General features: G+C 34.0%; 1 protein-coding gene across 2 annotated transcripts in view; it reads right to left on the bottom strand.

Annotated features, from left to right (window-relative positions):
• The window catches only part of LOC113235116 (nephrin-like), a 292,525-nt gene extending 279,387 nt beyond the window's left edge, over positions 1–13,138 (bottom strand). For both annotated transcript variants that reach the window (XM_026470692.1, XM_026470693.1), the window contains exon 1: positions 12,904–13,138. The gene's annotated coding sequence lies outside the window, so the exon portion shown is untranslated. The remainder of the gene's footprint in view (positions 1–12,903) is intronic.
• Between the last annotated feature and the right edge of the window lie 1,034 nt (positions 13,139–14,172).

Raw genomic sequence — 14,172 nt, 5'->3', positions numbered from 1 at the left:
AACTCTTTCAAACCGAGCTGTAGTTTATTAACGCTTCACAAATTCAGATGGAACAAATTTCAATAACTTTGACGTCCGTCTAAAATATATTTAAATACAAATAGAAAAAATTGATATAACTTTGACGTCCGTGCATATTATCTATAAATTTAGATTGAACAAATTACAATAATCTTGAGGCTAGTGTAATTTTATATATAGTATACAATACAAGTGCAGAAAACACTGTAGGCCCAGTAGACATTTAGTAGCAGTAGAGCACACATTACTTAATAGTTACTACGTAACAGATACATCACTCTCATACAAAATCCAAAATACCTACGTTATAATAGCCTATTCAACCTGACTAATGACATCAGGCGCTCACTACGAGAATAAAGGAGAACCAAAGCAGGCACTCAGAAAGATGAAATTACGTTGCCCGCTGTAAGCATAGTGTACAGTCGTGCGAAACCGATTACGCTAGGTAAGTACAAGGATTTGCTGTAATTGAAAGACTTGTCAGAATTTGAAATTACAATTATTATTTAGTATTAGGTAATTATTATAATATAATGTAAACATCATCATCATCTTATTTATTCTCCACTAAATTTTATTTTAAAATTAATTTTTTTTTTTTGTTCACTATACGCCATTCTCGGTCTTCCCCTTTTCCTTTTCCCTGCTATCTTCCCCTCAATCATCACTTTCACAAATTCGTCATTACGTAACAAATGTCGAAACATTTTCCCCTTCTCCTCTCCATTGCCTTCAAAAGACTTCTCTCCTCCCCAACCCTTACCAAAACTTCCTCATTTGATGTCTTTTCAATCCATTTTATTTTTTCCATTCGCTTCCAGCACCACATTTCAAGTGACTCCAATCTCTCTCTGTCTTTTAATGTCCATGTGTCGCACCCATGCAGTGCGGTGCTCCAGACATAGGTTTTGATGAATCTTTTTCTCAATTGTATACTGTATTTTAGAGGTCAAAATATGGTTTTTATCATGGAATGCCTATTTTGCTATTGCGATTCTAGTCTTTATGTCAGTGGTACATTTGGAATCTTCTGTGATAACACTTCCAAGATATTTGAAATCTGTTACCTGCTCTACTGGAATGTCATTTATTTTGATGAGTGTAATTTTGGAAGGATGTTTTGCAGTTACTAGTACTTTGATCTTATTTTTGTTAATCGTCAAAGTAAATTCCCTAAAAATTTGATTCATCCTATTGAGTAGGGCTTCCAATTGGTTTTTGTTTTCTGTAACTACAGCTATGTCATTGGCAAATCTAACAAATAGCACCCTGTGACCATTCACTCTTATACCTTCTGTAGATGTTTCTATAATGTTTTGTATCGTGCATTGGATAAAAATGTTGAAGATAAGAGGTGGAAGTGAACAGCCTTGTCGCGCTCCTTGTCTTATTTTTGATTTTCTACTTTTGTAGTCTATCTCAATGATGGTCTCTTTAGTAAAGTTCATATACAATTCTTCTGTCTCTATAGTCAATCCTGACCTTTTTTAATACTTCCACCATCAACTTCCAGTTCACCCTGTCAAATGTTTTTTCTAAATCTATAAAAGCTAAAGGCATATCTCCTGAATAGTAGATTTCTTTAATAATTCAAAAATCTCAATTAGCATTGGTTCTGGTGCTTTCTTTATGAGTTCTATGAAAACGCGGTCATGTCCCGCTGCTTTACCATTTTTAATATTTCTCACCGCAAAATCAAACTCATCTCTAGTTATTTGTGGCCCAAGCTCGTCTTCGCTAATACTGTTTTCTTCCCTCCACCATCTCTTCTCCTTCATATAATTTCTCTACGTATCTTTTCCGCCTATTTGCGATATCGTTACTGTCCAACAGAATTTTTCCTTCTTCACTCAAAATAGCTGTACTTCTGGTTTTCTTCTTCCTATCCATGTATTTCATTCTACTATAGACCTTATCAATTTTACCTTTCGTAAACAGCTCTCTATTTTATTGCAGTTGTCTTCAATCTCTCTTTTTTTACTATATCTACAGTAGTAAGTTATTTTATTTGTTAGCCGTCCTTACTCCTCCCTGCCTTCTATGTCCGTTCCGTTTTTGTATTGTCTTCTTTTAAAAATTAAATCGCTGGTTTCTCTATCGAGGCATGTTTCCCTTGATACTATCTTTGCTTTCTTCAAAGTTTCTTCTGCACTTGTTCTTATAATATCTCTCGTATTTTCCATCTATCCTCTAAATTTATATTATCTATTTTATTGCACTATTTGAACTTTACTATCTTATTTCCTATCTTATTATGATATTGCATATTATATTCATGTTCCTTTAATTTAGTGAGATCAATTTCTTTGGATTTTACTTTTCTATTGCACTTTTTTGAGTATGAATTAACGATAATAATTAAAAGGTTACAGTCAGAATTCAGGTCTGCCCCGGGCAGAGTCCTGCATTTTTTTACTTTGTGTCTAAATTTTTGTTTAATAAGTACAAAATAAATTTGATATCGTGCTATATCTTCAGGCATTTTCCATGTATATAGTCTTCTTTTTGGATTTTTGAACTGAGTATTTAAAACTAACAAACTATCCTCTTTGCAAAATTGAATTAACCTTTCACCTCTATTATTTCTTTTTCCCAAGACAAACTCACCAACAATATCTTTTAGGTACTTTATCTTCCCCTACAACAGCAGTAAAATCTCCCATTATTATCAAATTTGCCTGTGTATACATATAATACACTAATTGCAAAAAATACCTTTATTTATTCAGTAAAACGATGGGAGAACAACTGTTTCTCAATTAGACGTCGACGATTCGAATCCCGAGGAGACATGTACCTATAACTTTTTTATATCATGTACGTACATTTGTGAAAGTTTAGTAGCCATACCTCTCGCTAATGGTGAAGAAAAATATCGTGATGAAACCTGCACATCGAAGAAGGTTCAGAGTCTTTGGAAAACGTGTGAAGACCCCAACCCGCATTGGGTAATCGTATTGGAATACAGTCTATAAAATCTTTCGAAAATTTCCTACAAAACGTGCCGTACGACCATTTAGATGTGTGTGCACTACACTCTGAGCGCTTATACCGGGTCTTAAGATTGAAATCCAACGTACAAAGTACAAAGTGTTAAGCTTGACGTGCTCTTGACTGTACCTACGTCGACACACTCAGCGGTAGGCACGCATAACCTTGAGCGATTGACGGAGCTCTGGTCCAGGGAAGTTCTGCCACCTTACATTTTTCCTGCCGCCAAGCAGTAATGCGAGCATTACTGCATTCCGGTTTTGAAGGGTAAGGATGCTGGTGAAATCACAGACACATGGGACTTGTCAACTTATGACTCAGGGTGACGGGCGCAGTAGCAGTGCCCCTCAGATCTTTATGATTTAAAGCTCTGAGTGGCACTGCAATTGTTATGGGCATGCGTGTCGCTTACCACCAGGTGTGCGACTTGTTCATCCAGACACTTGTATCATAAAAAAGGCGCTGAATGAAGAGGTATGGATTCCTGGTAGGAGAAAGTTGGAAATGTAAAAAAAAAACATGCTTTATATAAATCAGGTACGTCATTAATTAAATGACAAAATGCGAGTTATATTTATGTATTATACTAATTTACGTAAGTAATTTCGTCTAGATTAAATTACGTAAATAAGCGACGGTACTAGAAAAAGAACGTTAAAATGCTTCATTATTTGCGTTCAAGAATTTTCTTACCATAAGTCGAGTGGGAGCTATGAGTAGGCCCAAGAGATTTTCTTATTACTTTGAATTCAAACCGTCCCGTTTCAAATATAATTTTCCAATACAAATTTTAATAGCGCGGCTTATTCCTCTTAGGGATAATTTTAGACTTTACCATAGACTTTGTAACAATTGAATTGACTGTACAGATGTTGTGCAAAATATTAAATACAATGTACCCATGAGAGGTCATCGACGACGTGCGCGCTCCTACCCACTGTTTAAAACGGCGCGCTGTCAAACAAATCCTGGCAAGTGAGTTACTCTACGTTGTATTCTTTCTCAGTACAATGATTTCTTTTACTCTTCTTTATTTAGGGGCTTTAATCATGATTTATGTAGTATTTATGACATATTTTATTTTCCTGCTTCTAAATTTTAAAAGCTATTACTTATTGAAGCAATAGGTAATTTCTTTTTTGTTCACTTGTTACTTATTTTACTTTTGCCTTACCCAGCACACACGGCAATTTTAATTTTAATAATAACTTGTCCACATATCTTGCTCAGCGAGTTTAAAGTTCAAAATTCAAAAGGGCAACGAAATAGTGGTAATAAATCCAGTTTTATGAATATTTTTCCCGTTTTATTAATATTTTTGATCTTTAAAATGTTTATGGCGCAAGAGATTTTTGGTAATTTGTAAACGGTTTAAAAAATTAACGAGAATACGTGAGCGCTGCCGCGATCGGGCAGGGAGTGATGATGGAATGAAACAAAATCAGAATGGCGAAGCAAACAAATTAAAGAACGATTAAAAACTTAAAAACGAGTAGCCAGGAAACGGAGAGATGGCGATAAAAAGGTCGGACGACGATGTAAGGAGGTCACATCGCCACAAACATTGCAATACAAATACTCTTTACTGTCTGTGCACAAGAACAAATAAGAGAAACTGTTACAGTCGTAAAATAAGTAAATTGACCATTTGAATTGATTGAGAAGTGAACATTTTACAATAAATAAATATAATAGACGGACAAAATAAAAACAATTGCTAAGTAAAGGATATACGTCAATCTTCTCGAAATTCAAATTCAGCACCAGATAAACCCACAAAATTTGACTTTGGTGGCGAACTCATACAAGACCGTTATTAATTTGCAAATCATTCGGAGCCTTCCGAGATGTTGCAACACTACGCTCAAGTCTAGTAGATGTACTTATGAGCTAGCACCCGATTTCCAGTTTCAGTAGCAATAGAGCACCTTGTGGTAGAGTACGCCCAGGAAAGTTCTTTTTTTATAATATTCAGTGACGGGACGAACACGCCTGATGGTAGACTACACGCCTGTCCATAACAATTGCAATGCCACTCAGAGCTTTAAATCGAAAAGATACGAGGGGCACTACCACTACGCCCGAAACCCTGAGACAAAAGTTGACAAGTCCCATGTACCTGTAAGCCCCACCCTTCTAAACCGCAACGCAGTAATGCTCACATTACTGCTTGGTGGCAGAAACAGATAAGGTGGCAGTACTTCCCTGGACGAACTCTTTCACAAGGAGCTCTGCTACTAGCACTGCCATCTTACCTATTTTTGCTGACAAGCAGTAATGTGAACTTGACGTAAGAATACTGGCGAAATTTGGGTGACCCTGGTCCGTGTTTTTGGTCTCTGCGATTTTGCTCGGAGAGGCACTGCAACTACTATAGAAAAGTGTGTCGCTTATCCATAACAGGCGCACGACGTGTTTGTCCCGTCACTCGGTAAGATAAAAAAATTATAAAAATAAAAAACAATTCTTGATTGGGTTTTCCGTAGTAGTAACAAGATGTGTCCCGTACATTCGTACATCTCTAAATTCTTTAATAACGTGGATGACAAATATGGTTATTAAAAAATATATATATGTGCGTTTCGCGATGTTATATGAAACGTTATCACAATGTACTGTAGTTTAATTAAAGTTAATATTAACTGTATTGTAAATCAAACTTAAAATACAAACTCTGTTCGAGATCAAGATTACAGGATTAGCCGCGAGGCGTTCCTAACTTCTGACACTGTATAAGGATTATTAGATAGTGTTAGTAAACTTCTTAGCTTTTCTGAAACAGCCGGGTGAAGGAGTTAATTACTCGTATCGATATATTAACAGAAACCTATTATATTCCAAAGCGAAAGAAGTAGAGGTGTGTGACAACAACCAATTATACTTTTTGTTATTTAGTTACATTTCGCCTGCACAATCGCAAAACATTTGCGCTCTTTAAGTGTAGAGCTAATCTCGGTCATTATTGTCTACTGTAGACAATACAATCCATGCGATACAGTGGACAATGCAGTGCCTTAATCAATGCGCTGCCGCTATGCCCGTCAGCCTGAGATATAAGTTGACAAATCACACAAATAGGTAAGATGGCAAAACCTAAAGTTCGACCATCACAGCTATATAGTTTAGAGACTTTTTGTGAAAAATATCATTTATGTGGTTTTACTTTTAATTAGATAATAATTATTATATAATATATATTCTCATATTCATCATACTCTTTTGTTCTCATGCTACACGATAGTTTTGTTGCTAATTTTGTTATAATATTATATACATATTTACAGTTATTTATATTATTATTTTATCACCTTATTCAAGTTCATGTACTCTTTCTTTATTCGCATTGTGAGTATGCACATACTCACATCTAGTAGCTTCTTGTCTAGTTCTGTTAGCGAGAGCTCGGAATTGCATACATAGTGATATTTGTGTGTTCGTATCTTGACTCTTCCGTTCTTTCTCGGAATTTATGTGCGAAATTTAATTTGAAATTTACCATGAGCTTTTCGGTGAACGAAACATCGTGATGAAACCTGCACGTTGAAGAAGAATCACAACCCTCGGAAAATGTGTGAAGCCGCCAACCCATATTGGGTGGGCCACCGTAGCTGACTAAGGTCTAAAACCCTCGCCTGAGAGGAGACCCACGTCTAGCAGTGGGACGTATAAATGGGATGATGGTGAAGATATAGTGGATTGTGAAACTGTTTTTTTTTAATTGTACTTAGTAATGTTATTAAGTTTGTTTGTTTCTTAAACTTATTGTCTTTGTCGGCATTGTACTTTTAAAATTATTTTCTTTGTCAGCATTGTACTTTAAAAAAGTTATACTAGCGATTATGCTTCAATTTAAAATTTTATATTTTTGTAGTAATCTGTGGATGATGTGGTTGATTGTACTATTAGCTAAACCGATATTCTTATTCTGTATAACTCACCATGTATAATTGTTTGTCATTCCTCAATAAATAAATAAATAAATAAATAAATATAGTTATTATTTTTAGTCAAGGGTTGCTCAAAGGAAACTGCTGCCAAGCTAGAAGGCCGACTGTTGCACTTGGCCTCTGCATTGTTTGCTTGTCCTGTATTTATTGTAGTGGTTATAATAAAATTTGATTTTTGGAAACGGAAAATTAACAGTTACTATGAGACAGATATGGAGAATAAAGCCAATTTAAAAAGAAATATTTTCCTAAAATTGATCCTACGCGGAATCGAACCTGGAACCATCTCATCTAGCACCCAGTGTTTATACGTTATCTTTAATTTGTGCCTATACCTAACCAATTTCTATTATTTTGGAAATATAACTTTTTTTTAGGATCTAAATGGTGTATTTGTTATTATCGAACAAATAAACGTTTCGGGTATTTACAGGTCAGGTCATTGTAATTTAAAAATCATTTTTAAAACTGAAAATAAAACATGTTTCTTCCAACATGTACAGAATTATAATCTAATGGAAATCAGTTGCGTATTTAACTTATGTTATTTTTTTAATGGTTTGTAACAACACTATCAACGTCAACATCATCATTTCAACTAAAATATGAAATAAAATAAAGAAGAAAATAAATGACACGGATAGATGGGAGACAAGTGCAAGATCATGGTGGAAGGTACAAATAATAAGAGGCCTACCCATAGCTGGATGAATTCAGGAAGTCTATTATCAACCATTATCTAATGAGCCATGTCATTAAGAAAAACACCACTATAAGCCTACGTGACTCACAGTACATAATATATTATTAATGGAAGATAACTTTCAGAGCTCATCTTCGTGTTTCCCATTTTCTTCCCACTTTGAGGTTACTTCGTTTGACTTGAAGTTTGAAATCACTTTGGCCATAATTTTTTTACAAGACTTAGTTTCTTATATATTTTAAGAACGGAAGTTTTAACGATATTAGAATTTCTGTTTGCGTGGATCCGTGGATCAACTTAATATTTATGTTTATATTCTCAAAACTTAAACAAATTAGGCACAGAAGTTATCTAAAAAATTTACGGATTTAGCTGAAATCTGAAACTCTAGAGTTATCTTTTAGGTCACTGTTAGAAATAACTTTCTAAATTAGTTTTGGTCTCTGATTTGAGTGTTCTGGGTAGTGTCTTAAAGTGAATTCCGTTGCTCAGGCTCTAATATGAGTAATATTACAGGGAATTCCCTAGTTTGAGACCATACAAAGGGATAGGTTGTCTGGTACACGGTTATTATTATTACCTAGACTAAAAAATGAAAATAATAACCTATAGTACAGCTTGTAGTTATTAATATGCGAGCTAGCGTCCATTACATTTACGCACATGTTACCATAACGAAAAATTATCATAAACAATAATCACGATAACGCACATGACGTCTAATATAGTATTATCTGAAAAATTTTTTCATACTATATTTCATACTATATATATAATTGTGTTATTTACGAATGTTATTCGTCCGATTTAAAGTCCCTTACCCTTACCCTTCAAAACCGGAACACAGGAATTCTCACATTACTGCTTGGCAGCAGAAATGTGTAAGGTGGCAGTAATACCCTGGATGAACTCTTTCACAAGGAGCTCTACTGCTACTAAAAGGATTGGAAGGAGTGAGACCGTTGACAAACTTAAAAAATGCAATGAAGAAAACGCCTAAGACGAAACCAGAGAATAATCTGACTATATTTTACTTAAACTTCAAGGAACTAATATTGAAAGAACAATACTTTCCTCTGAAATGGCCGAATTATTACAACTTATTTTGTTTTATATTTTTGACATGCAACTAGTAATTACTTTACTGCGGCAGTATATTTATAACTAAATATAACTATTTGTAATAACTTAAGAAAAGGAAATTCTCAATTTGATTGTTTTTGTACGGTACCTGATTACTCTGACATTTGTGAATCGGTTTCTATGATTCCTTTTTTGTTGGAAAGTAGTCCTGTTCAAATTTATAGAAAGTATGTTACCTCTAAGGATGGCAAATTACAAGATAAATGCGGTGTATGAATGTTACCCACTTTCCGTATATATGTTCCGGATAGATGTAATTCCAATGAAAATAAAATGTTATGATGACCTAGAGTTGATCTGATGATGAAAATGGCAGACAGGTGAGAAGAATTACTCAACAATACGCAGTAGGTACCGTGTGTTTGGGCTCATATGATTTGTTTGATGGGGACTTCCATGAGCGCTTCAGTTATCGTTGCGGAGACCGCGGTAATTCAGCAAACATTTTGTTTATAAAAAGTTATAATTATATTGAACTTTTTGCTTTTTTATCATCCCAAGATGGCAAGGTCCACTACATTTTTTTCATTTCTCTATTTCTACTTTACTGCACAAAAAACAGTACCAATGGCAGCTTAATGCCATTAAGCCAATACCAGTCAACAGAAAAGCTGGATTCAGAATAATTAATAGACGGTGCATAAATTGACAAGATAAGATTAAAACCAGATAGGATCAAAGATTATAATAATTTACGCATATAAATATACATTGAATATAATATAAAAACAAACAAAGAAGAAAGATATACATTAACTATATCCACATGCAAACAATCAATAATAAATATATAACAATGTCAGACTAAAATAGATACGGATAAGAGTATCCGTATCTATTTTAGTCTGACATTTTCTAACATTTTCTATTATATTCTATTCATACGTAGAGACGTATGAATAGAATATAATAGAAAATGTTTTATTCCAAAAAGAAACAACACAACTTACGTACATTTAACAATTACGAAACATAATTATAAATTGAAAAAAATGGAATTAAAAAAGGAAAGAAAAACCAAAATAACAATTAGATATAAGGTACACACAGATAATACACGAAAAGGGAGCAAACAACTATGACAGTGAATAAGCGAACGGTAAGTCATAAAGAGTGCATGTTGTGCTGTTACCGTCACCGTCAAACTTAAGAGTTATACTCTTGTTGGTGGAGCATATTCCAGTCAGTCAAATTATAACAAATTAAGGAGAATCTGCTTATTCTAATTTAAAACTAGAAAAATACAAAGTATTCTACACTCGTAAATAGTGCCATAATATGTGAATTACGCGCCTTATACCGGTAATGGATTTTTATTATATTATTCATTATATTCTATTATTTCGTTGCACTGTACTTCTCTTATACGTTAAATTAAGCACAAAGTTTTAATGCTCGAAAAATCTGAATTATTTCATATAAGCTTGAAGTATAGGAAAAAGGGAAACATTTGCTAAGTTAATTTAATAAATTCAATGCAGGATTCTTAGTATTTTGTAATTATTTATTTTATATCTTACCAACATAGCTGTATGCGTTTTTGCCTTTTAGAACATTTTAGTTCGAGTTGTATTATATGTGGTAAAATAACTGGCTATCTCTTTATTTATAAAAAAAGAACAAAAACCCGTCACTTGCTGTAATTGTTGTGCTGTGAAGCGATATTTATTCATACAAGAAATCAATTATCATTATAATTATTTCCTTGCAAATGTGATGAAAAACGTTACATGTAGCACGGGCGGTAAAAAATTCCAAACCTCGAGTCATCGAAATCCTCAGTCTTCGGCTTCGGTATTCTAATAGACTCTCGTTAGTAATTTCTTATTTACCGTCCTTAAAACACAATGTACTATTCCGATCTCTAATGATAATATGCAAGCAATGCATTTGCGATGAACCATTCCTTTCCTGTATGTCTGGCGCACAACTGGCCTGGGCAACAATAAGCAAGTACCTTACGGCGACGAATCCTTCCACCTACATTCCACCAGAACAGCAAGCATTATTGTGTATGACGTCGATACGATTGGAGAAAGAGTATATATGCAAGAATTAGAGCGGTCGAACTGATGGAAAGTCGTTAAAGCGACTGCAGAACAAACCTTAAAACTCGTGTGGATACATATGATTGCACTGGCTCTCCCTACCATTCAATCTGCTGTACACCAGCACTGCTAGACGATGGACCATTTCAGCCGGTTTTTACATATAGATATAAACCTATTACCAGAGAAATCAACGGCTGGATTGTATTCTAGTAGCAGTAGCTCTACTTGTACAAGAGCCTAGCAGCAGTATGAGCGGAACGGCGTTCCTGTTTTGTTACAACCTACAGTCACATGTGTCAACCAACTTTCTGTATTAGGGTGACGGTTACAGTGCCAGCGCAGCGCCAATATGAATAGACGTGTCGACTTTCACCAGGCGCCCGTTTAAAAAAAATCCTTTGTTTTACTTAGCGATGAATTCATCTGAAATCAATATCTTGTGCCGTTTCAACCAGCCTCCTTTGAGGCTGTGGATGCTTTACACACCAGTCTGGTTTGGAAAAGTTATACACTGTTCACTCTCACGCCTTAACACTGTATAAATAAGAATGAACGGAGACAAAATGAAAGTGTTAACTTTGTCCTTCTTGTTTGTAAATTATTAATCGATCAAAAGGTTCCTAATTAACGACAATAATTGAAGTTCAACTTCTGAATTTTACAGCCAAAAACACTTAACTTCGCAATTAAGGCTGCGAACTCTCAGATAAGGATAAACACTTCGGAGATTTACCAACTTTTTTGTTTTTAAAAGTATTTTTTAAATATTTAGATTGTTTTCCGGTGAGTGACTGAAAGATGTAATTAGAGTGAAGTTTTCTAATACCGATTCAAATTAAAAATTCTGAAAATAAAGACACTGCGAAGTTTTTATATAAAAATATATACATTTCTAAATATTGTTTGGCAGATGCCTGGAGGAAATTTCGGTTATTTTAAATGAAACTTTGATACCACAACAAACTATCTTTATTCCAACATTGAGGAAATATGGCGAGAGATCTTGTAAGGAAATATTAAAAGGTAATATTATGGCAATATTATGTTTACATTAATTAAGTTTGCACTAATAGTGAATATTCCCAACATGCTACCGCCTCACAAGATTGAACTCAATGCTAAAAAAAACGTAGTCAAACGAAGAATATTAAGTTTAACAAAATGTTCATAATTTGTCATTATTTTGCTAAATTTTTGCTTCTGGGTAATTACCCAATAATCAACATAATAACATTCAAAATGACAATGTCTACAACTATTCCAATTGCTTTGTCTCAAATACGGGAATTCCTTGTAATATGAGTAGGTACCAGAGGAATTGAATTCACTCTGAGGTACTACTAATAATACCCAGACTAGAATAAATTTAAAAAAGATTGGTTTCCATATTGCTTTAGTACAAACGGTTGTTGGGATCATCTCATATTCGTTGAGATCATCGAGATCTTTGAGAGAAAAACAATACTAGATATTAGAAAATTTGAATAATTCCTCATTCTGACCGTAATTGAAGAAAATTAAAATATAAATAATTTACAGAGTTGTTTAATTTTAATTCAGCTTATATTTTCGTTACGTTTTGAATTAAGTGTATAAAAATATTATGTTAATGGTATTCATTATTTATCAGTTGTCATTAATATTATATAATCCATGTACGTAACTGTTTGCCTGAATAATAATGTTAGAAACTAAATAGAGATACAATATAAAAATATTTATAAATATAAAACAATGCGTTCAAAAGTTATTGTACCAACCCATTTCAAACATAATTTCAATAAAAGACAAAACTATTAATCCGAAATAAATATGTAAATTCTTTTGTCGGTAGGTACTTAAGTTATTTTGTTATCAATTTTCACACTTGATAGAATACGAAAAAGGATTACCGAACAAATAAATATCATCGTCTCCTCTCAAAAGGAAAAAAAGATAGGATTGGCGTAAAATATACGCAACCGCCGTAATATCGTCATAACATAAACATGGCACAGAACACAAATACTACGCGAAAACACTTAAGCGAACACGGTCCACTTACCGTAAACTGAAATAAACTTCCCTCGTACATCATCAAACACATCGCACAAACACTTTAGAAGCACAACCATAAAAAAGTAGGAATTTTCAAATTTCCAACACACTATCCGTTTAAGCAAATTGAGGTATTAACACTTTTTTTTACAATCAATTTATGTTCACGCAACGTTCCATCACCAGAGTTCAATTTCGTGTTTTCTAGGTTAATGAAAACATCGGCTGTGTAAAGTAAATCGGCGGTCGTGCTTCCTCTCCGATAGTCGCGTTCGCACTACCTATAAGGGCGTATCTTGACAGATCCTTATTGCGCTTGCGTGTAACGAAGTGACTCTTTCACCCAACGGACTTATTCGCAAGTTAATTAATGTATCAACTTTTTCGGCCCCCTGTATTAACTGTCTAGGTTAATAAAATATTTGGCTTAGTGTCCCTTTCGTCCTTTACGCAAGTAATGCTGTCAGGGGATCGCTATCAGCTACGGCGTATTTTAGACAGTTTTCGAAATATCCAATTATAAAGCCGATTTATATTTCAGTAAAATACTATTGGAGAAAATAAATCGCCCATTACTTTTAAAAAGGTGTTATACTCAGCAGATGTCGATTCACGGTAAAAAAAATATATATTGCTATCAATTTATTAGTACGTTGTATTATTCTAGATTCGTCTTGTTACTTTAAAGTTCAAAAAATTACTAATTTACAATATAATTAGTCGACGATTCGGTTTGAATAGAATCGGTAACAGAAAAGTTGCAACACGACCAGCAGTGACGGAGTATCTCTCTATCTATACATTCGAGTATTCGGACATATAAGCGGTACAACCCATTAAACATTTTCCTTTTTGAAAATACGTGTATTTAAAAGATGTAGGGGAGAATCTATCTGTTTATGTGAGTTGCCAATCTACAGTTTTATTAAAAAGAGTGAATACTAATAAATGAGATTGTTGTACTGAAAATGTACTAATATTTGGGAATATGACTTTTCTATGGACGTATACAATGCCGGAGTTTAGCCATAAATACGTAATTTTTTAAGCAGCTGTGCTAAGAGGATTGTCACACACCACGCTGCGAGGTCGTCAGGCAATTCATTTGATATTCATTTAAATAATATAATAAATATGGAAGAATTATAAAATTGAAATAATACATTGGTTCATAGTGTGAATTATAATGAATTAAAAATGAAGTCAGTTTTTGATCGATAGGGATGGATAATGGGTCAGGTTACATCCGCACCAGCGCATCATTGCGATTTTGTTT

This window comes from Hyposmocoma kahamanoa, unplaced genomic scaffold, assembly GCF_003589595.1.
Source record: "Hyposmocoma kahamanoa isolate Upper Pololo Valley unplaced genomic scaffold, ASM358959v1 87, whole genome shotgun sequence".
NCBI lineage: Eukaryota > Metazoa > Arthropoda > Insecta > Lepidoptera > Cosmopterigidae > Hyposmocoma > Hyposmocoma kahamanoa.
This window is presented reverse-complemented; position numbering and strand designations above follow the sequence as displayed.